Here is a 25,820-nt window from a genome sequence, read left to right as displayed (position 1 = left end):
CCTTGGCACCCAGATCTGCATGCAATATTCAAGATGGGGTCTTATCAAGGCTCAATAAAGTGGAACAATAACCTGCTTGTCTCTGCTCGTCAAAGTATTCTTCAGTAACCGAGTAATCTGATGAGCTGCTTTAGCCACTTTTGCTATCTGCCCCTAAACTTTAATCCCTATCCACTAACACTCCCAAGTCTCTGACTTCATCAATTTCCTGGAGTACAATTCCATTGATGTGGTATACAGCTAGTAATCTTCTCAACCCCAAAATGCATAACCTTACATTTTGCCACATTAAACTGACATCCATTGTCCTTTGCACAGTCTGCCAATCTATCCAAATCATCCTGCAAAATTTTGACATCATCTGTATTAACTATTGCTCTACCCAACTTTGCATCATTGGCAAATAACTGAACAGTTCCTCTCAGATCCTTTCCTATATCATTAATGTACAAATTAAACAGTACTGATCCTACAACAGAACCCTGTGGCACACCACTAGTCAGAGGCATTCTTTTGGACCCTACTCCTGAATAAACTATTCTCTGATATCTCTCCATCAACTGCTCTCGTATCATCTCACCAACCCTATATCTATCCCAATGTGCTGCAGTTACTGATTAGAATTTCATGTGGTATCCTATCAACAGCCAATGCAAAGTCCAGCGGTATCACCACTGTTAAACCCATTACCTTTATTCAACTCAGCTGTCACTGTATTATAAAACGTGAGTGAGTTACTGAGGCATGACCTAGTAATTTGTATGTCTCAATCATATCACCCCTTTTCCACCTATCAACCAGTTTCTGTATTAGATGGGATATCAGCTCACATTTTGCAGGAATGTCAAGGGAACTAGCAACATCTCTGACTAGGCTAATTTAAGTCTTAGTTCTTGTAGAGCTCCAAGAGAGTGGAAAGGGGGCAAAATAATTCCCTTGCATAAGGGTGGTTCTAAGACTGCAGTAGCAAATTATAGATCAATCAGCATCTCAGGATTGGTGGTAAAAGTAGGGTTCATATATTTTTGAAAGAAAAATACAGGACACTTTCGGTTTGAATAAACCAACAAACTTTTATTTCTTTTCTTACTTACAAACATCAGCAAAGGGAAAATAATTTAATTAATTATAGCAATCTTAAAATTGAACTTTAAACAATACTAAATCATTGATCTTTGCCTGTGATATACTTCTCGGATGACTGTATTTTCTCAAGTAAAGAATGATTATGTTTTACCAAGTTATGAAATTCCACACAGTCCTTATTGAAAAACACTTTAACAATGAGCATAGCTTTCACAGTTTCTACAGATAACCTATTCTTTTCGTTTGTCCATAAGGTGTTCATCCGGGAAAACAGTCTTTCAATACTAGCATTTGTGCCAGGAATGCAGCAGAAGAACTCAACAATCTTCTTCAAATTTATTAATTCATTTACTCCAACATTGTTGAATAATTCATACCAAATTTCTCCTGTAGATTTTACTTTAATTTCTTCTTTCTTCTCTGTAATTGCCTTTTTCAAGATCATCACCTCATCAAACAGTTCAGTTTCATTGATTTTTGTGTTTGGGCAGACCTCTTCAATAGTTGCTACACTTTTCCAACTGAGACTGGATTTTGGATTCCTCAATAAAATCCAAGACAAACTTTCAAAAGTAAGAGTGTCAGAAGACCATTCTTGGATGTATTCTATACAGGTGTTATAAAATTCGTTTTTATAATTATCTTAATTCTTCTCAGTGATGAGTCCATCTTCAATTAATGCCTTCAGTAAGGACTTCTTTCCTTGTTGCAAAATCATTATCTCGTCTCTGCTGAAGTTTCTCTAAGAGGCTTTCAATAATGGATTTTGCTTCTGCAAGAGTGACTTTCTCACCTTCAATTGCACAAATTGTTGCATGAAACATTTCAGATCAGCATTCTAGAAATGTGGTTATTAGCTCTGAAACTGGATTACTAAAAAATTTTTTTAGAAGTAATGGTAGTTTATCAAGTGAAAGAACATATGATTTGAGAACTTCGTACATCTCATTCATCCTTTTGAGAGCGGGGTACAGAGACAACCATCGTGTTTTTGAGTGCCCTAATGCTATCTTGTACTTAGTATTTAAAAAGTCACAAAAACCTTTGAGTGTATGCACTCTAACAGTATAGATATCAAAATGCTGATATAATTTTTCAATGACAGCTTGAACGTCCATGGGCAATGTATCAGCTGCACATTGTATAGCATTATTTATGATATGGGATGAACAACCAACTCTTATCAATGTACAATTCAATTTTGATTTCAATTTATGAAAAACATTGTTCTTTCTTCTTCTGGAACTTCCACCAAAATTTGTATTAGTATTATCTGCTGACAAGGCAACAACTTTCTTTTCAATATTCCACTTTGTCACTAGTTGCCATACATATTCTGTAAGTTGGTCTGCAGTTTCATACGGTAAATCTAAAAACTCTAGAACCATAGTTTTGATGGCCTCTTCTGGTATGAAGTATCGAACTACAACTGGAACTAATTTCAAAGGACCGTGGTTAGAACTGTCTATCATTATTGACACATAATTAGCTTTCTCAAGTTCGTTTCTGAAAATAGCCATTGCATAAGGTGCTAATACACTCACAATTATAGCTTGAGTCTTCTTTTGACCACAAGTGAACTTTTTGTCATATAGTTTCTGGATTATTTTCGACGTGCAGTCCATCAAACTGAAACTCTGGTTGTGCATGCATACATGATATGCAAATGTGGCTTCATCAGCTGCAAGATTTCTTTCCATTTCACCAATTGTTTTTTTTAGAAAAATAATCTGACACTTTACTACTTATACTTGCATTTTCTGCTAATTTGTGTTTCTTCGTAGCGATGTGCTGCGTGATGTCTGACTGCTCGCCATGTTGTATGCTGAATATTGCATTACATTGTGTACATTTCACTTTCTCGTCGACTTTGCCATCAAAATTACGTGGTATAATAAAAGGGTATTCAGTCCTTAGCTTTTCTGTGAGAACACACTTTCTCTTCAGCATTTTAAAGGCATATAAAATAATAAACTAATTACGTTTCATAAGAGATCTGTGTCATATCAAATAAGCCGTGCTTAGTTATTACAACATCCACTAGTTGCACTATTCTCGCAACATGTCAGTATTGTCAATTGATAAGACAATTTTATGATCAATAACTAATATCGATTTCTTGGCAATTACATGTTTTATGTTTAAGAATGGGAATGTTAAACACAAATACACAAATTACGGGACAATTCTGCGTTCCGAAGAGTTTTATCGGGACGCCAGGACACAAACTCGTAATAAGGGACGTATACAAACCTTAGGTAAAAGTACTTGAAAAATTGGTCAAAAAGAGAATTCAAGAATTAGTACATAAGAATACGATACTCTGTGAGGGGCAACATGGCTTTGTGAACGGAACTTTTTATAATAAAGATGCAGAATTCAGCTTCATATGGATTCTGCTCCTCTGTATACCACTTTCTGATATCTGTCTAGTAGCTACCCTCTTATCCACATAACCAGTGCTACATTCATCCCTGTTTGTTCTAATTTGTGTAACAGAATTCCATTTGGCATTCAGTTCTCTGGTCTACTCTCCTGGGTTTCCTGAGAATGAGGAAATTGTGGAGAGGATTCACAGGAAAGCAACCAAGATGGTGAGTGGTCTGTGGAATGTTCCCTGTGAGTATAGACTGTGGGCTGTACAAATTGGCTGATAGGCAAATAAAGAAGAATATGATAGAAACATTTAAGTTATTTAAAGGATTTTATTGTAATGATACAGGGGAAATGTTCTGGTACTTGACTTGATAAGAAGGGGAGGGGGTAGAAGAAGAGGTCATCTCTGGAAGTAGAGTAAAGTGTGGTTAGTAGAGGCATGAGGACTGGATTTTTCAATTGGAGAGTTGTGAATGAATGGAATGAGCTGCTAGAGTCAGTTGTTAGAGCTTTGTCTGTTAATGGGTTCAAGGAGAGGTATGACCAGTGGTGAGATATAAGGGTCTTGCAGGGGGGGGATCGCCAAAGCCCTTTGTTAAATTTTTCTCAAATTTGCAAGCCCCTTGTTCTTCTTGTTTACCTTTTTTATTTTTTCAAAAAAATAAAAATAAAATAATTTTTTGAAATATATTAAGCGACAAACTTATACGGTAACGTATATATAACAAAGTGATTTTATTAAATAAAATATTAAAGTTACTCTTATTATCATTTTACAAATAAGAATTCACTTTTGGTAATCGCATATAAATAAAGAGGACTATAAAATAATTCCTCTTGATTGGTACTGTTGATTATCACTTTAAGTATAAAAAGAAAAGAGAAATATAACGTACTTCAGTATTATTATGTTTAGATAATATTTATTTATTATTTATAGATTGTTTATCATAAAAATTTCTATCACAAACAAAAGAAATTTATTTTGTTTATAAAAAATGAGGACTATTTCATATGTGCAATTATAAAAGATTTTCTTCTTATATTTTGATAGTTAAAAATGTTTTTCTTATATAAGATAAATTAACACAGATGATTGTGTGCAAATATTTCATTTGCACACAATCTATCACCCTATCAGCCACAAATTGTGGCTGATAGGGCTGCCTTTCATCACCACCACTGTTTAATAAATGAATCAAGGCCAGTGTCAGCCACTGGAGGCTGATATCTCATGGAAATATGATAGCCACCTTACACTGTTATATGTAGATGATTACATACTTCTGGATAGTGCAAGATGAACTGCAATGTTCTATAAACCATTTAAATCTCAGTGATTAAAAATTTAATATGGCATTTCAAGAAAATTAACATATCTGAATTGGGCAAATAAACAGTTTTACCTAACTTGGTCATAGTTTGACTTACAAAAAAAAAAAAAAGGTATGAATAATAAAATTCAAAAGTACACCAAAGCACTTCAAGTAATTATTTATAAGTTTTCAATCACCCCCCCCTTGATGAGTCTTTGGACTCCCTGGAGGTGTCACATAATAATAACAATAAAAGAACAAAAGTAAGAGTCATATCAGAATTAAAGCATACAAGACAGTGGCAAGATATACTTATCTGTGAGAGTGAAGCATGGACCATCAGAAAACAACACGAACAATAGTTAACATCAATATAAATGAAATTTATGAGAACTGCACAATATTAGTTACTGGACCGGATGAAAAATAGGGATATAATGAATAAACTAAATATGATACCTATAATATATCCAGCAATACAGAAAAAAAAATTGTTCAGCATGTAAACAGAATTGACATGACAGAGATACCGTGAGAAGTTTGCCAATATATATCTCTAGAGCTTCAAAGGAGACTGCCAGGAAGACCAACCAAGAGATGGCTCAAGAATGTAACAAACCACTAGGCCTGCTACTGGACATGATGATGATTCCATAAATTGGAGGAATATGATGTTCCCAAGTCAGTGCAAATGTGAAATTGATGGAGTTTGAAAGAGGCATCATGATAGGATGAGATGTTGCAGGCTTCTCTGTTGGCATATTGTTTACAAATTCAGCCATCCCAGGTCAATAATCAGTGATACCAGCAATAGATGACCCACCGCTCACCGAAAGTAACCGTAGAGTGCTATGAAGGATAATATGTAAAACTCGCTATTCATCAGCCAGCATGCTGAATGTGAAGTTCCGAACACTGACTAGAATACAAAACTGCACAAAAACATTCATAACTAAAACTCACAACATGGGTTTCCATAGTAGGACTGCAATATGCAAGCACCACATTACCCAAACCAACATGCAGTGTCATCTTCAATGGTGCAAAGAGCATGTATAGTGGGATGTGGAAGCTTGGAAAACTGTGTTATGGAGAGACGAATCACACTACACCCTCTACCAAGTAGATGGACAGTGTCAGTGTGGCAGATGCCTACTCTGTTTTTCCTGGTTTGGCCTCAGACCTCTGTTTGTGATGCCATGAAAAATGAATTTCAAGAGTTTTCTAAACATTCTGGACAATGCAATGCTTCCTACTTTGTGGTGTTCTACAGACCATTGTCACTTTGAAGAAGACAGTATACCATATCATCATAAGGCTGCTACTGTAACTGCATGGTTTGTGGACACACAAACATCACCAGACTTGATGGCCTCCACAGAGCCCTAGTCTCATCCCTACTGAACATCTGGGATGAACTGGAGCATCAGGAAAGGTCAAGGGGTATCCACTTCGGAACTGACCAGGACCTGATTACATGCCTACAGGAAGTATAGTTCAAAATTCCCATTGCTTGCTGTCATACACTTGTGGAAAGTATACCCTGTAGAATTGCTGCAATCATTGCAGTGAAAAGAGGTCCTACATCTTATTAAAGTGGATGCAATGGCTGTTTGTTCCTCGCACTATGGTGCCCGTTGACTTCTTTCAAAGTGGTGTATATGTACAGTATATATAATTATAAATTAAAACTTGTTAAAGTTTGATCCTGAATATCTATGGCATTATAATTAAAGAACTACTAATGCACTTACTATTATTATTATTAATTGTAATATTGATTGTACTGTATTTATTATACTAATTGCAATTGTAATACTATGAACTGTACCATGAAATTAATTACAGGGTGTTCGGGATAAATTTGACATATTTATAATTAATTATATTTTTCCGTAAGTTACATGTATTAACACACTTCTCTTCATTTAAAAGTTTGGACCCTTCTTCATTCATATACAAGATGTCAGAAAGGATGGATAGCTGGAACCCACCTGAATCATGGAAGAGAATAACTTGTATCATGATGATTCGTGCCCGCCATCAAAATAAGGATATTACGACTGCTGCCCAATGCTCCCTGAATACAGTAAAAACAATCAGGAATAAACTAGAGACTTGCAATGGTGACTACGAGGATGTAGCAAGAAGAAAGATCCCTAGCAGACGATCTGATTGCGTTCGTACAGCAGAATTCCTCGCAAATCTGCAGGAACAGGTGTTGAAGAACCCTGGCATTGGAATTCGGGCTTTGTTCGTGGAGTTGCTAACTGTAGTCAAGCCCTGGATAACAAGGGTAGCCAATGGTAGGCCGTATGTATGGCAGCAGGATTCGGCCCCTTGCCACACCTCTGGGAAAAGTCAAAAATGGTTGTCTGAAAATTTCTACGACTTCACCAGTCCAAATGTTTGGCCTCCAAACTCCCCAGACCTTAACCCCATGGTTTATTTTGTATTGGGCGCAGTTGAAAAAGACACCAATCGCACTTCCAGTAATACAAAAGCCCAGTTAATGGATAAAATTAAAACAGTTTTTGCGGCCCTTCCCAGGGAGACTGTAGCATCAGCTTGTTCGAGGTTCCGAAGCAGAATTGAAGCTGTGATCGATGCTAATGGTGGTTATTTTGAGTAAATCTTGTTGATAGTATTGTAATTAACTCTGCCTGTAATGTTTTTTTGTCAATTCATTAAATTTAATAGATACAAAGAAGATTTTCTTTTTCCTTACGAAACTGTCAAATTTATCCCGAACACCCTGTATTTTGTGCTATCAGTTATTAATTGGTACTATAAAGCAATCTGTGAAGTTTTGTGTTACACAGTTAGAACACTATTTGCAATTTCGTGTTCTGCAATAAATATGCTGGTGTGAGTGGTCAAGTGGTTAGTGTATTCACTCTCCATCCAACACGCTGCACATTTGAATCCCACTGTCAGCATGGATGTTTGTGATTGCCTTTAGGTGTGAGATGAACCTTATCATATGACCATTCCTGCTTAGTGGAAGTCTGAAGTGAACTGAAAAAGTTCCATGTTTGGTCTTTGGAGCAGGATTTACAGACTAGGTAAAAAATGAATAAAAATACAATATCATCAAAAATAGCTGAAAAAAATACTTAGCCCACCCATAGTATGCATGCACTATAGGTTTATAAATAATTCATGGGTGGAAGCCACACAAAAAAAATGTAATAATAATAATAATTGGTGTGCTGGATTGAGGGCAAGTTTTCCAATAGATGTCTGCATGGAGGAGCAATATCCTAGAAAGGGAAAGCCAATAGTGTCGGTGATGTCCTAGGGTTTGTTTTGGTTCATTGCTGTTTAACTTCTTTGTTAATGATATTGGGGAGGTTTTGAATGGTAATGTGCAGTTGTTTGAAGATGATGCAAGGCTGGAAAGAAAGAACTATTATTATTATTATTATTATTATTATTATTCCGGGCAACTCCAAGGAGTCGACAGACTCATCGAGGGAGGCCCTAACATCATGTCAAGAACAACTATTCAACATTCACACAATATCTATCATACCTTGCCTTGAACTCATTCACGGTTGTTAGTACCCGCAACAGATTCTGGCAGCTTATTCCACTCATTCACCACTCTCCAAGTAAAAAACCCAGCTCTCTAACACCCTTGTCAACCACATTCTTGCCCAGCTTCCATGCATGGCCCCTAGTCCTCCAACCACCAGTCCTATTTTCAAAAAGATCTTCTGGATTAATCTTATAGAAACCCTTCAGTAATTTGAATGTCTCAATCATATCACCCCTCTTCCGCCTATTGACCAATTTCTGTAACCCACAAATCTTCAACCTATTCTCATAAGGTTCATTCCACAGACCTGCTATTATCTTGGTCACTCGTCTCTGGATCCTCTCTACCTCTTCCCCATCACGAAGAAACCCTGATGCCCATAACTGGGCACAGTAGTCCAGATGGGGTTTTATCAAGGCTCGATACAGAGGAACAACAACTTGTTTGTCTCTGCATGTTAAAGTATTTTTCAGAAGCCAAGTGATTTGATGAGCTGATTCAGCCACTTTTGCAATGTGCCCCCTAAACTTCAATTCCCTATCCACCAACACTCAAATCCCTGGCCTCATCAATCTCCTGGAGTACGGTTCCACCAATGTGATATACTGCTGCTATTCTTTTCACCCCAAAGTGCATAATCTTACACTTTGCCATATTAAATTGACATCCATTTTTCCTAGCCCAGTCCTCTAAACTATCCAAATCATCCTGTAAAATTTTGCTCACAATTGCTCTACCCAACTTTGCTTCATCAGCAAGCAAGTGAACACTTCCTCTCAGATCCTTACCTATATCATTGATGAACAAATTGAAAAGCAGTGGTCCAAGAACAGAGCCCTGCGGCACACCACTAGTCACAATCCGTCTTTTAGCCTCCACTCCAGAATAAAACACTCTATGGTATCTCTCCATCAACCACCCTCCTATCCATCTCACCAACACTATATCCATCCCCATCTGCTCCAGTTTACTGATTAGGGTTTCATGTGGTTTCCTGTCAAAGGCCTTGACAAGGTCCAGTAGAATCACTGTAAACCCATTACTCTTATCCAGTTCAGCTGTCGCTGTGTTATAAAACGTGAGCAAGTTACCAAGGCATGATCTACCCTTCACAAAACCATGTTGTCCCCCACACAATATCCCATTTTCATCTATCCAATCCTGTATTCTTTCCTTGGCTAATTTCTCTAAGCCCTTGACAATGATTCCTGATATGTTAATCGGTCAGTAATTTACAACAGCAGTCTTGGAACCACCTTTATGCAGTGGAACTATTTTCCCCTCTTTCAACTATGAGGAGCAGAGAAGCTGTAATAGACTGGCTGAATGGGTTTTTGGTTCAGTGTTGCAGGGTATAGGGTTTTGAAATTCGAGAAGTATGGATGGAATGAGGAGTATGCAAATTGTTAATCAAAAAGTGTTAGCCAAAACAGGGGTGCACCTTAAAAAAAAAACGTTTTTTTAAAGTGATTTTTTTATTGGAGGGGGGGGGGGGAATAGGTGCGCCAACTAAAGTTTTGCACATAGGCGCCAGACACTACTGGCGCGCCCCTGAGCCAAAGGTAGATTTGCTGCCCCCCCCCCCTCCCAAAAAATCATAACAGTTTTTCTCCCCTCGATGATGCAGAATTGGATTTTTACTTGTCTCTTCTGCTTGCTAGTGGCAAAGCAATTTTTATTACGTTACACGTACTTTCATCTTTCATCAATAAAAATGAATTTATCTTAAAAATCAAGGCGCGCTTCTACCATCAACTTTGTTTTGCTGCTTTCCTTTGGTGGCATTTATTTGTATATTAATACTTTAAGATTAATTACGATGTATTCAAAAATAAAAACAAAAAAAATGCATACGGGATTTTAGAAAACATGGAGGTAAATTAATAAAAGTGTGTGCACCCATATGTGTGTACCCTCCATACATACATCCCAGCTGACTCGCGATTAGATAAACTTCTGTTAAACAAAGCCACTTCCATTCTGACACAGCTTAAGTATAAGTATACATACACGCCTCAACCCCCCACTTTAACCTCGCAGTTGTTTTGAATAGAGGGCAGCACTGAAACAGCAACATATATTATACATATATATTTTATTTTTGAGAGAAAGTTAATGCCTACCTTGGGGAATTCTGACTAGAAAAGATCCAGCTTTAAAAATGATTTACGTAAACACTGTCTGGTTAGCACATAAAGTCGTATGATTAATCATAAAGGAATGAATAACCTCATACTTCCTTGTCACCTGCTTTAGCATGACAGGATATGATGGCCTATATTATGCCGGAAACGAGGGGGGTAAGGAATTAAGTGCATTTCAAATTCAGCCCAATTAAAGCCCAACATTTGCGTTTAATATATAACTAGCGTTATCCCAGAAATAATACTTATAGCGTTATTAATTTTATGGCTATTTTTGTTTAGGAGCATCCCTTTTCAACAAGTAATTGGCTTTTTACTCAATTTTGTAGGCATTATTAATGTTTTAAAGACAGATATTCGCTCTCCAGCCCAAAGGCTGCGGGTTCGAATCCCGCCGTGAGCATGGATGTTTGCGATTTTCTGTGGATATACCAGTGGTGGGTGATATATGTAGTTGGTGGATTGAGTATATTGAGTTGGTGGATTGAGTGTATTGAGTTGGTGGATTGAGTGTATTGAGTTGGTGGATTGAGTGTATTGAGTTGGTGCATTCAGAGATGTAAAGTAGGTGTCCTCCCTCAATGAGTCTTCGGACTCCCTGGAGGTGTCACATAATAATAATAATATGCAGAATATATGGGAAGAATAATTTTGGACATACCGTTGTAGGATGTTCCTGGTTGTCTTCTTATTCAGCGGCGTCCGGCGATATACCTGTGTATTACTGCTGAAGTGTGACAGAAAAGAAGGAGGTGAAAATGTTGAGATAGAGAGAAATAGGTAGAATTGCAGGTGAGGCAAAAGGTATGCGAATTTTAAAAGCCAGGTTTTAAGGGTGGGCTGAGAATTCTTTGGGGAAAAGGTGAACAATAGAAAACTTTGGGGGAAAAGGAAGATAAAATATGATGGAACAAGATTAGGGGTTGGAGTAACGGGAGTGTGAGCCGTTTCGACAGTGCGTCGTCTTCGGAGCTCGTGGGAAAAGTGGAGATTATGTCATGTCAGCTTGGTGTTTTTGTCTTGGGTGTGTCTGTGTTGTTTCTATTGGTCGGAATCGTGACCTAATTTTTATGTTTTGGAGCTTCCAACTCTCGGAGATTATATAGGGGGTGGTGAATGTTTATTGAGTTTTTGTCACATTTTATGGCTATCGTTTCCGATATTAGATTAGTTTGCTGAACTGCAGATTGCTGTCTGAAAGTATCAGCGAGTGTCTATGGAGGAGTGATATCCCAGAAGAAGAAAGTTACTAGTGGTGTAATTGAAGGGTCTGTTTTTGGTCCATTGCTGTTTAATTTGTATGTAAATGATATTAGGAGAGGTCTGAATGGTGATATGCAGTTTTTGTAGGTGATGCAAAGTTGGGAGCTATCAGGAGTAGAGTGGATGCTTTAGCTTTGCAAAAGAATTTGAACACACTGGCTGAATGAATAAATGAAATTTATCCATTAATGAAATTTGGGAAGCAGAAATGGGATGTAGACATGGGCGTACACATAGGAGGGAAAATGGGGAACTTACCCCTCTGGCATCTACTTGTAAAAAAAACCTAAAAAATTAAGTAATTAAATAAAAATTTATTCATGTAATTATTTGTCTCCAAGCTTTGCCTTTCCCCTGGAAAATTTTCTGCGGACGCCCATGAATGTAGAGTACACAATCGGTGGAAATATCTTGGAAATGGTAGAGGAAATGAGAGATCTGGGAGTGATTGTAGACAAGGACCTAAAATTTCGGGGACATGTTACTGAAATTGTGAGGACAACACAGCGGATAATGGGAATGATGCAGAGCTCACTGACTTGTAGAAGTACGGATTTTATGTATGGACTTTATATAAGGCTTTGATCAGGCCACATGTGGATTACTGTGCACAGATTTGGTCACCTTGTTTTTAAAAAGATGAAGATATGTTGGAAAAAGTTCAGAGGCGATTGACTGAGTGGTTTCTGGTCTCTGTAATGTTGAGTATGAAGACAGATTGACAAAATGCAATTTGCAGAAATTGGTGGATAGAAGGAGGAGAGGGGATATGATCGAGACATAGAAGCTGTTAATAGGTTATTAGATTAATCTCGGAGAGGTTTTGCACAGAATGGGTGAAGATAGGAAGAGAAAAAGAGGTCATCCCTGGAAGCTGTAATAAGGAGAGTGTGAGCAAGAGAGTTAAGAGCAGGTTTTTTGCATGAAGAGTGGTGAGTGACTGGAATTCATTGCCCTAGAGTGTGGTGAGCGCAGAGACAGTGAATATATTTAAGGCGGGAATGATAAACTGTGTGCATAACAGTAGACCTCCCACAATGAGTCTTTGACTCCATGGAGATTTTTTATAATAATAATAATAATAATAATAATAATAATAATAATAATAATAATATTCTAAGCATTGTTTCGTTTTCCTGTATGTCTATTATTATGGTTTTTTTCGTTTGTGGGATATGTTTCTGTTCAAGAGCGTGGACTGCTATTTCTGTTTTTCTTGTATTTTGTATTCGGTTTTTCTTTCGGTTATTTTGTTTCTTATTATTTAAATGTTCTGGAATTGGTATGTTGCAGTCACGGAAATGTTCTTGTCAGTGGCGCACCCACAACACAGCGGATAATGGGAATGATGCAGAGCTCACTGACTTGTAGAAGTACGGATTTTATGTATGGACTTTATATACCAAGGGGCCCAGGCACCCCCAAAGAAAAGGAAAAAACACGAGAAAAATTTCCAAAAATCTTTTCCTAATTAAAATTCATTTTTTTAATTTATGTTGTGTGCTACTTATGAATTAGCGATCACTGCAGATGCTCAGTTATAGGTCGTATGCGATGTGTAGTGTGTATTCGCAAAACGTCTACTCAACTCGGCCCCCCCAAAGGTTAAATCCTGAGTGCTCGGCCCCTCCAAGAATAAATCCTGAGTGCGCCACTGGTTCTTCTAGTCTTTCCCATAAAGATCAGATCGTGGAACCTGTGTAGGTGAGTCCTGTTGGCAAGGAAGTTTGTAAACTACATTGTGGTGTTCTAGTATTTCTTTGTATGTGTGAGATTTTATAGGTTTTAGAAGTGTTGGCAATTTCTGTGAACACTAACTTACAGTCGGTGTATTTATAAATGTATTTGTAGGTTTTGCATGTGTTCTGGATGTATGGCAATTTGATGATTTTTTTTTGTGTTGGGAAGCTTGTTTTGGTTATTGAATTGTTTTGCCGAGTTTTTGCTGTTTCGTTGGTGTAACTTATTAGCTGTGTTGGGTAATTTCGGTTTTTAAAATTCTGTGTTAATTTCTTTATTTCTAAGTTTTGTGAAGTCGAAAATTGTGCTAATTGGCGTTAGCGGATTACTTTTATTTATTATATAACCAAGCTGTAATTAAAAAATAATTAAATTGTTATATTTTGTAACATGACTGTATGGAACATCTTTTAAGGTGGAGATTGTTTTGCTGTAAAACCAAATACTCACTATTGTTTTTAAAAATACAAGACGAGGATGCATGATTTACAGAAATGTTAACAAACCTGATGTATAGGTTTTCATATTTCTAAAATTATAAATAAACAACGAGAACATTTAGAATGGCTTTCCTGGTTATTATTGAATAATATTCATGATAGCAATTTGATTAAGATTGATGTCATTTATTTAATTTTTCAAATAAAAATAATGTTTTGTCACTTATTCGATTCCAGTCGCCGACTAAAAGAAAAAGTCTGTTTTTTTAGCTCGTTCTCGAATTAATCGATCTATGGCAGTATTGCAAATTAGGGGAGAGGGGGAAAGAACTGAAAATATATAAATTTTGGCACGCAATTTTTTACACCAGAAAATATTAACATTGCACTTGATAATCTAAATGCACGATTTGCGCATAAGTTATTGCATGTTTTAAATCTAAAACTGTGAACAAATCACAGCATAACGTTTCGCATACCTCTAACAGGAGTTTTGTCTGAAGAGAATTTACAAAGTAAAATAAGTAGAGTTATTACACATGTTTAACTTTTTTATTTAAAAAGTTGCACTCCTTCCAGGCTACTTTATTTTCTATAATACACTGAAATACTAATACAGTATTTCAGTGTATTAGGCCTGTGCAGCCCAGTGGAAGTGGATTTGCAGCCTCTATGCTAGGGCACCAAAAGAGAGTCTTAACGTCTAGTCTAGTCGCAGACTAGAGGAACTTTCATAAGCTTTCTTCTACAGGTTCCTGAGCTAGTCGATCTGTGGCACGGGCAAGCGGGTTATACGTCCCGTAAACTCAAGAAAATCGACCATAGAACCTGCACAATATGGATAATAACATATTCGGTTAGGAACCATCAGATAACGACTCATGTGAGTCGTGTTTTTATCAGATTATTATTATTATTATTATTATTATTATTATTGTTGTTGTTGTTGTTGTTGTTGTTGTTGTTGTTGTTGTTGTTGTTGTTGTACCAGCATCTCCATTATGTCTGAAGACTCATCGAGAGAGCGAAACTATTAAAACAGTCGTTTACCTCTCCTTAGATCCGAAAAGAACTCACAACTGACTCTGGCAACTCATTCCACTCATTCACAACTCTCAAAGCAAAAAATCTAGTCCTAACACTCCTACTACCCATATGTTTATTCAACTTCAAGAGAAGACCTCTTATTGTGGCCCCCTCTAAGTGCTGAAACATTTATCCTGCATTAATCCTATAAAATCCTTTAAGCAACTTAAATGTTTCTATCATATCCCCTCTTTTTCTTCTATCAACCAAGTTCTGCAATCCATACATCCTCAATCTATCCTCATAGGGAACACTCCAAAAACCACTCACCATCTATATTTGGTTTTAGATTAGAAAGACCGGTTTCGAGTCCCATCTAGAATGAGAGAAATCTTTATGAATTTTTTTTAACTTAAAAATTAAACCTCATAAAACGATACTGAAAACTTGGATTTTTCAATTCTGAAAACAAGGTACAGACCAGAGAAAACAGATAATTAACAGAAAATTTGCCGTTACAAGAAATTATCAAACAAGTTGACAGTTGACAAGCAGTATTTTCGGACAAAGACATACATTCCACCAACTAGAAATAGAGCTAATTACTAAGATAATATGCCGAAAATAAAACGGGATTTATCATCTCCCTTTCAATTTAGAAATAGAGCTGTTTCATCGAAAATGTTCGGATATACGTAAATGAAATCTAGAAGCCAAAACTATTCTGTAAATTAAGAATAAAAATTGTTTTATTTTCGTAACCAGAAGTGTATCATGTAATAGTTACATAAGATATGCATATGAAACACTAGTGATGATACATTCAGCAGCAAGCAAAACGGAACCACTAAACAGCAGTTTAAAATCTAGACAGTCAGCAAATGAGAGAGACTAACTTGTATATTATATTCATACAAGTCATAGACGTTTTGAATTATGTTTTCTTTTAATGTTCTTTAAATTCATATAGAGGATGCCATGCCATGGTATAGCAAAACTTCACGTAATGAAATTTGGTAAGAAGTATTAGTGACTATTACTAGTACTACTACTTAGCATAATAATACTTGATAATACGCAGATGTGCCATTGAAATCTAAATACACTGCTCAACAAAATTAACAAAACAGTTTAAAAAATGTGTGACTCGTGCAGTTTGGTGAAGAAAAACAAAATTTAGTATAATGGCATACAACAGAATAAAAACGAAATGAGTAGAAACGGTGGACATGTATAGGGGCATTACATAAGGGTGTATAAGAATTATCAAAAAGATGATTGAAGTCGATGCAATTTGCTTAAAAATATCCTCACATACTATCGATATAACTTATGATCCCCTCTAACGGCTAACAGGGATGGAGTATGCTCGATATATATGGGTGTCTATAGGATTATTCAACCAGAACAGACGTTAGCTTATCAAGTGACAGGAGGTGGCTATCAACATGTTCGATCGATTTAAATCTGCTGATTTTGCTGGCATAAGGCAGTTGTTGGTCACTTCAATTTCCATATGCTCTCTACCTTTGAGCTCTGTGGCAGGGACACACTACATGAAAATAGCATCTGGGCCAACCACACCCCCCTACAAACTCACACACAGGGATCGAGGATCGGTTTTCAGTTAGCTCTTCGCAGTTATGGTATCCTTATCAAAAACACGAAGAGAGAAGGCTGCTTAATCATTATTCCCCTCCCATCATACACACAAGAAAATTGCCTCTGCTGTAAGTGTTCCTTTCTCTGCTGTTGAAGGGATAATACCGCATTCCTCATTCTCTTCAGATCGAATATCGTCTAGTATCTGTGTGTTGACTCAAGCAAGACTCACCAGAGAACATGGCTATACCTCATTTGGCAGGGCTCTAAGTCACATGTTCATGGCATCAATTTTGACGAGCTCTGCGGTGGTTTGTGGTTAATGGAATGCAAACCACTGACTTTCTTGCATAGAATCTAGTTGAAAGAATTCAGCCTTTTTAACATATTCTGATTTCAATGTTTTCACCGGTGGCCGTAATAATCTCAAGAGACATTGTGACAGGACATCGTAGGATTCCGTGTTGATGTTAAAGCACAGCGGAAAGGCTCCAGTTTCTCTAAGATAGTGGTCTATTCTGCTTGAGGCGACTTTGGCCAGCTCTTCTTGTAATGGTTCCTCTCTCCTGAAACTACGTCCATAGTGCCAAAACGACACTTCATGACACAGTATGCCAACATCTACCATCGTCTGTGAATGTCCATCTTCAAATCATCGCTAAACGATGACATGGATATGTTGGTAACCTATTAAGCCAGCAAAAAAAAAACGGAAATAAAGGGGTATGTCGATATAAACATGGTTTTTTTATAGGCATGCATAAGTAATTTCCATTGTGTGCAGCCCTGTTGAAAGCAGGACAATTTTTATTAGACGCTTAAAATTTGCATGCCAAAATGCCTATTATATCTAATACTCGCCTTCGAAGATACTGCTAAAACTCACATATTCAAGAAAAGCATTTTTTCTATTAATTTTATCAAGCAGGACATACATAAAGTATTAAGAAGCAGGTGAATTATCTACATTGAACAGTCAGTTCGCATCTGTAGTGATTCTGCACTTTTACATCAACTGTAAGCGTAATCCGTTTGCTTAAACCATACCTTTCACTTCTACGCAGTAGTGACTAAACTACTATCACTGATACAAGTTATATCAAATTTCACAATATGTCTTTTGCTTAAACCATACCTTTCACTTCTGCGCAGTAGTGACTAAACTACTATCACTGATACAAGTTATATCAAATTTCACAATATGTCTTTTTATTCCAAAGCTGCATGATGTTAACATTTTTTCTCCCTATTGCTGATGCTGATATGTCGCTATCATCAAGATAGTGACATATCAGCATGTCGCTATCTTCAAAACATATTCTACTTAGGGTTTTTTTTCCCCTTTTCACTACAACTGAAATCTGGCGATTTAGAAAATAAAATAGCAATTTGTGATTTTGTTTATTGAATGGCTTGTCAACTATTTTCTCTCCTAGTGTCGTTAATGATCAATTTCATCAGTGAGAGAGGTTCTATTTTTCTTCTTTGTAAAAGAAGGAAGAATGGAACTTTTCTTTTGTTACAGATTTACAGTTTCGAAACAGAAATTTGGAAAATAATGGTAACTAACGAACTGGCAGAAGTCGATTGAAACAAATGCATCCACGTGAAGTCCAGGCCACTCTTTCGACAACATATTAGGACACATGATTTCATATTAGGACATAGGATTTCTCAAGCCAAGATATACAATGCCATACTCTCTTAATTATTTATTTTTTGTCCTAGTACATATAGCACTTTTTTTATCTCTTCTAAGACTCCATCACGGCAGGACATCACAACAATAATATGCTATACACAATTGGACAGGAAGGAAAAGTATGGTAAGGTGATTACATTGTCATCTAGAAAAGCTACAAAACATTCATTGTCCTTCAAAACAAATGTTCCCTATGTTATAATACACCAGTAGCGCACTCAGGTTTAATCTTGGACAGGTGGGGTCTGAGTTAAGTAGACGATTTGAGAATGCACACTACGACCTATGACTGAGCATCTGCAATGATTGCTCAGTCATAGGTCATAGAAAAGACTTCCCGTGTCCTTTATTATTGGTTGTACTGCTTTATATGAATTGCGATTTTGACAAAATACTGTTATTAATTTTAGAAATTCTGCATTGTCTAAATCCGTACTTTAAAATACGGAACTGAAAGTCGGGATTCCATGGAGGTGTCATGTAATAATATTAATAATAAAATAAAACAAAACTAGACATATGACTTGTAATTATCTTTGAAACAATGATCATTTATAACTTATGTTTACATATATATATATAGATAGATAGATACATATATATACATACATACAATTTGGAGCAGAACATTTCGGTATAAAGTCGAAAAAATCAAGAGTTCAAACGAATGCGACCGTGGGCGACCCTAGATCCAAAATGGCGGCAAGTAAGCGTACCTTCTATTTAGAGCCTTACTTTGCGCCACAGAAGACGACGTTCGGGTAATGTGGGCTTGCATATTACTGTCCAACTATGGAAACCCATATTGTGAACCTCGGTTCTGAATGTTTTCGTGCAGTTCCAAGTCGATGACTGGAACTCTGCATTCAAAGCGTCGGCCTACAGATTTTTACATATTATCCTTCGTAGCACCCTACAGTGCTACATAGGATAATTCGTTGGATGAGTGGGGACCATCCACTGCCAGTAGCACTCGCAGTTGACTCCCTGTGTTTTTTTCCATTTAAGTATGGTTTCACTGATTGTTGACCTGGTATGGCCGAATTTGTCAACAATTTGGAACAAATAAGGCTGGAACACGGCATCCTATCAGAATGCCTCTTTGAAACTCCGTCAGTTCCCCTCTCGCAGCCATATCACTCGCCGGACACAGTTGCACTGACTTGGGAGCATCATATTTCTCCAATTTATACCGACTGCAAACACGTGACTCGTTACACAACACGATGTACTTTGTCTATTGGAGTAACCGTTGATTTCTTCCCAAGCAGTGTAAATTCATCTCCAGCTATAGAGCAAAGCACGCGCGTCCATCCCTCCACCCCCCCCAAAAAATATATTCATCAAAAGTCTGTCTCGTACCACTGTGCATATCGTTTACAATTTTCTCATTTGACAAACAATTATTATTATTATTATTGTTGTTATATTGATTTCTTGCAGAGATTAATATAACTATAAAAATAATCCACCGGTACTTGCAGACACTTAAGGCCCACTACTTACCCAGATTGGTATTCGTCACCATAATTTTAAGATAAGGTGCGTGTAGACTTATGCCTAAATATATATTGCTATATATATATTAAAACTGCGTGTGTTCTCTGGCCGGTTTGCACGGTTCAGGATAAAAAAAAAAAAACAAGTTTTGAGGAAAATCATCGCCTTTGCATGAGCCCTGCTAACTCATCTTCATTTGAAATGTTCTAATTTATCAGGACTTTTCTTCGCTGAAATCTACATTTCAGGACCGGTGATGAAATATTTGCTATATGATAGACTGCCTAATTGCAGTAATCAGCGTATAATATCAGTGATCTTTGCCCTACAATAATGATTCAAGTTGTAGCAAATCCCCCCCTCTCCGTCATTTATATAACCTTTATATAAGGGCTTCTTCTGACCTGAAGGTGAGTTAGCTGGTCTCCTATGGAGGTGGCAGGATGTTTCTTCTCGGAAAACACTTTTCTTAACAGTCATAATACGTCATAGTCATAAGACTTCCTAGGTACAGTTTCTTCGATCGTAATTACAACAAAAACCAAACTCAAACGGAAGCAATCTATGCAGTCCGAATGAGCTAGATAATCCGTCTAGAACTGTGTCGTGCAACAGATATTGTTTCATCTAGTGCACATGAATATAACATTTCCAAAAACAAAATAATAATGAGTTTGTGAGAACAATAGAAACTTTTCCTCTATTTTTACCATGCTTTTTTCTTTTCTTTTATAAAATTTTGTTTTGTATATATTTGGCGACTTAAAAGTATGACTATATATTCTTAATATTTCACTATATAACGTTAACATGAAATGGAAGACTTTTTTCACCGCACACCTCCCAATTAAAATATAGTAAACGTACATATAGCGAACGCTAGTTTATTGCATTGGACAGTGATGAAAAAAGATGGCGTCTCGCATAGTAGTCTCGCATGACGGTTGTTGTTGTGAAGAATGTTTTTTGATATCAGTGGTGATTAGTGAGTTTTAGATATTGTGAATCTGCTTTGTTTACAGAATAAAAGGTAAGAATTTAACTTTTGATACAATTTTCTGGCCCTAGCCCGTTCTATACGCCATCATACCTTTCCGAAATATATCTTAATATTTCAATATTTCGTACACAAGAATGGAGAATGTAAACGATATCAAGGACGCCATTCAACAGCTAAACAAAGATATGTCACTTGACATTCTCAAATTCATCCTTAAGAAATTTGATACCGACTACCCTGGCTGCTTGAATCTCTTTACTCAAGTAAATGACACTGAAGATGATGATTTAGACATAGAAGAGGATATTACACCTGTTCTACCTACAAAGTCTCCCCGCCAGCTCGATTGTTCTCATGAGGAACAATCTAATAAAAGACGAAGAACATCGGGAGGTGAACTGGAAGATAATGTATCAACTCAACAAAATCAGATCTTCCAAGACAGAAAAGAAAAGGTCCCTCCAGTTATCCTTCGAGACAAAAACAAATGGACCTCAGTCTCAAGATCCCTAGGAGAACATAATATCAATTTTTCCTGGGCAAGAAATACTGAAGAGGGTATAAAGATCCACCCTACCACTGTCACCGATTATCGCTTGATGACCAAATTGTTTGACAACTCCAAACTGCCCTTCCACACCTTTGCGCTAGCAAGCGACAAGAACTTAAAGGTAGTTCTAAGAGGAGTGGCTGAAGGCATCTCAACTGATGAGGTTACAGCTGACCTCATCAATCAAGGACTGACTCCAACCAAAGTCACTAGAATGTTGAGGTCAGATAAAACACCAATGCCACTGGTGTTGGTCGAAATCTCTAATACCCAAAAAAGCATCTATGAATTAACGGACATCTGTAAGCTTAAAATCACAACCGAACCTCTAAGGAAGAAGGCATCGGCAGGGCAGTGCCACAGATGCCAGAGGTTCGGGCATGCCCAAAAACTGTGCAGAGCTGCATATAGATGCCTAAAATGCGGTGAGGGTCATCAAACCAACTCCTGCACCAAACCCAGGTCAACACCTGCCTGTTGTGCCAACTGTAGAGGACCACACCCCTCTAATTACAAGGGTTGCCTTTTCCATCCAAAAAACCGTGGATCATTAAGAAGTAACCACGCTCCTCCAAGAAATGACACAATGCACATCCAAGAAGTTCGCCCTCCAGAACATATTACCTCACATTCAACATCACAGGAAGGCACTAGACCCACAGGAAGACCCTAGACCATGTCCAAATCATATGCAGAAGCGGTAAGAACCCAGACTTCTTCATCACAAGAGCGAACAAGCTCTAATCTCACCTCAGCTTTAACCTCGTCACTTGCAACAATGCTGCATGAATTCAGCAAAGCAAGCACCTCGCCATCCTCCAGAAAAAGATTCTACCTAGAAACCCAATCCATACTAACAGCTCTCTATAATGCTTAAAAAATTTAAACCGAATTCTCTCATGATAACAGCATGGAATGCCAATGGCTTAACAAACAAAATTCTCGAGCTGCAAGAATTTGCAAAAAGATACAATCCAGACATAATCCTGATCAGTGAATCCCACCTCAGACCATCAAACAATCCAAAACTAAGAGGTTATATTTTATACAGGACAGACAGACTTAACTCTAGTGGAGGTGGAACAGCTATCTTTATCAAAAATTATTTAAGCCACAACTCGCTGACCAACCCCCAAACTCTAAACCTTGAGGTGATGGGTGTGGAGGTGCACACAAATAACGCTGGCAAACTCAAAATCTACGCAGCATACAATCCTCCCAGTATTCCACTATTGACAGCAGACTTAGACTCCATCCTCGGCTCCACAGATTCCATAATTATAGCTGGAGACCTTAACTCTAAACATACGGCTTGGTTCAGTTCGTCAATCAACACCAAAGGCCGTACCTTATACAACTACACATTACTCAACTCATCAATAGTAGCTTGACCCACTGAGCCCACCCACTACAGCCCATCAGGAAGTTCTGATGTATTAGACATAGTTATCCTCAGAAACATCAAATATCAATACCAGCTGGAGACAGTAGAAGAGCTTAACTCAGATCATAATCCCATCCTACTCAGGTTAGGACTTCAAGACCAACTCTCTCCCCATCATTCTTTCATACCATGGGACAAGCTCTCTAAGGTTCTTCCAATCCACATCGGTCCTCCCCCTGTCATTCGTAAAAAAGAAGAAATAGATCAAGCTGTAAACAACTTAACTAGGCAAATCAACACAGCAATAGCATCAGTCACTCAAACCACTGTCTTCCACTTCCAAGATCCCAGAAGAGATAATGGACCTGATTAGAGTCAAAAACAAGGCCAGAAAGCGATATCACAACACCAGAGCCCCGTAGGACAAAGCAACCTTAAACACTTTGAACAGACAGGTTCGAGAAGCCCTCCAGGTCCACAGAAACTCCAAATGGGAAACCAAACTGAAAGAAATCAACCCAGAAGATAACTCCATGTGGAAGTTTGTAAAATTTCTTCGTACCAAAAGACAACCACTTCCCCCTTTAAAGACCAATCTTGGAGTTGCACACACAGATGAAGAAAAAGCAGAAGCCCTAATTGACAATCTGGAAAATCAATGCAGCCCATCTTATGCAAACTTAAATATCAATCTTATTTACAAAGTCCATCGTAAAGTTAGAAATGCACTAAGTCGGCTTAAGGATGATTCAGAACCCATCACCCCCACATCTCCAACAGAAATAATAAATATCATTTCCCATCTGAAGAATAAAAAGGCCCCCGGCCCTGACGGTATTACCAATAGAATAATAAAGCTACTCCCACGGAAAGCCATAATTCATCTAGTTAATATTACCAATTCCATCTTAAGATTCCAATACTTTCCCTCTGATTGGAAAGTCGCGGACATTATACCTCTGAAAAAACCTGGTAATAACCCACAACTTCCCCAAAGCTACAGGCCCATCAGTCTTCTTTCCTGTCTTGGCAAAGTAACAGAAAAGGTCATCCTATCAAGACTACAAACAGCAGTGGACCAACAGAAAATAATCCCAAATGAAAAATTTGGGTTTCGCAAAGCTCACAACACGGTGCAACAAATTCACCGACTAACAGAACATATCACTCATGGCTTTAACTGGCACCTTCATACTGCTGCTGTATTTTTGGATGTTGCCAAGGTTTTTGATAAGGTCTGGCATCAAGGCCTTATCTTCAAACTAATTGAGAACAATATCCCAATTAAACTAGTGAAACTCATATATTCATATATCAATGAAAGATACATGCAAGTAAAACTCAACGGAATTGTTTCTTCAAGGCGCAGAATCCAGGCGGGAGTACCTCAAGGTTCTCTTCTGGCCCCAATACTTTTCACAACTTACATGGCAGATGTTCCTCTCAACCCCAAAACTACTACGGCTCTTTATGCCGACGATACCGCTATTCTAGCCAGATCGCTCAGCCCTCACCTAGCAATCACTAGACTCCAAGGAAGTATCAATGAGCTAAACTGGTTCACCAACTGGAGAATTCAAGTAAACCCCCTCAAAAGCTCAGCCATGATGTTTTCAAGAAGAAAGATCTGCAACAAAGAAGACATCCTGCTCTCTGGTCAAAAGATCCCATGGCATTCAGAGACCAAATATCTTGGGGTATTGATGGATAAGAAACTCCTTTTCAACAAACACATCAATCTCGTTTGTTCCAAATCTTCCAAACTCATAGCTCAGCTCTACCCATTGATCAACCGCAAGAGCAAATTGAATCTACATAATAAATTGCTTCTTTACCGGATGGTAATACGTCCAGTCATCACCTACGCCTCACCAGCATGGAGTCACACTTCAAGATCAAACATTTCAAAATTGCAGAGAATCCAAAACAAATGCCTTAGGATGATCCTGGATGCACCGTGGTTCGTCAGAAATTCACAGATTCACCGAGAAACCGGCATTCCATACATCTCCTCCCTTCTTCGTGATCTTGCAGAAAAATTCTTCGTGAAGTCAAGTTCACATTCAAACCCACTAATCGTGCAAGCTGTCAATTACAATGAGACTGATTACTACAAACACAAAAGACCGAAGGCTAATCTTCTCTCAACTGATCATAGCTAACACTACTGCCCTCAGAGGGCGAGCTTAATTGCTCACAAATCTCCCATTCCCAAATAACTCTCATTACAGATAAAGGGGAATATGAAAAGCACTTGTGCTTCACCCATCCTGTCAGTAACGTCAATGGTCAATTGCATTGGAAGGAGTTGATTAAAGATGGCGTCTCGCGTGTTAGTGTTTCGTGTTGTGTATTTTTGATGGTGAATTGTATGATATATATAGAGGTAAGCGTACTTCATTTTCTGAAATTTCATATGCTATTGATTTGTACATTTAACTAATCGCTCGATATTGCTGGCAATCCTTTTCATCTGCAATATCCTCTACAAAATTTCTGCTGGCAGGTCTCAAGACCTGCGGGATTTCTAATTGCGATCATAAGCAATTTTCCAATCACTACCTACTAGATATAACAACAAATAAAGCAGACATGGATAATATTACTGATCTGCTAGAGCATCTAAACAAAGAACAAGCATTAAAATTGTTTAAATTACTGCTTAAAAAATGTGATACTGAATGGCCAGGTTTCCTAAACCTGTACACACAACCGGAAGAATCTGATGATATGGACGGCGAAGTGGAAGAGATCAATGACACATCCATCTCCCTGCCCGAGAGCCCCAGTCAGACGGTCTTCACAGGAGAACAGACGGGCAAGAGACGGAGAATCGAGGAAGATCATGTGGAAAACGAAACTACCTCACAAACACTCCCGGAAAAAAGGGAAAAGGTCCCTCCGGTAATTCTCCGTGAAAAGGAAAAATGGACCACAGTTGCAAGAAACCTAAGAGAACATCAAATTGGATACTCCTGGGCCAAAAACACCGACGAAGGTGTAAAAATTCAACCAACAACAGTGACAGACTACAGAGGAATAACAAAAATGATGGATAACAACAAACTACAGTACCACACCTTCGCACTAAGCAGCGAAAGAAATCTAAAGGTTGTACTGCGAGGTGTCACAGAAGGCATTACCTCCGAG

The 25,820-nt window shown here is 37.8% G+C and overlaps 1 protein-coding gene across 1 annotated transcript in view; it reads right to left on the bottom strand.

The window, feature by feature from the left end:
- The window catches only part of LOC150101866 (proton-coupled folate transporter-like), an 85,285-nt gene extending 74,709 nt beyond the window's left edge, over positions 1–10,576 (bottom strand). Inside the window, exon 1 of the mRNA XM_090399917.1 lies at positions 10,443–10,576. The gene's annotated coding sequence lies outside the window, so the exon portion shown is untranslated. The remainder of the gene's footprint in view (positions 1–10,442) is intronic.
- Positions 10,577–25,820: the final 15,244 nt, after the last annotated feature.

The sequence above is a fragment of the Typopeltis vanoorti genome, chromosome 11, assembly GCF_054136105.1.
Source record: "Typopeltis vanoorti isolate ZY-2024b chromosome 11, IOZ_Tvanoo_1.0, whole genome shotgun sequence".
Classification (NCBI taxonomy): Eukaryota; Metazoa; Arthropoda; class Arachnida; order Uropygi; family Thelyphonidae; genus Typopeltis; species Typopeltis vanoorti.
The sequence above is the reverse complement of the archived record's forward strand: the minus strand, read 5'-3'. Positions and strand labels throughout refer to the sequence as shown.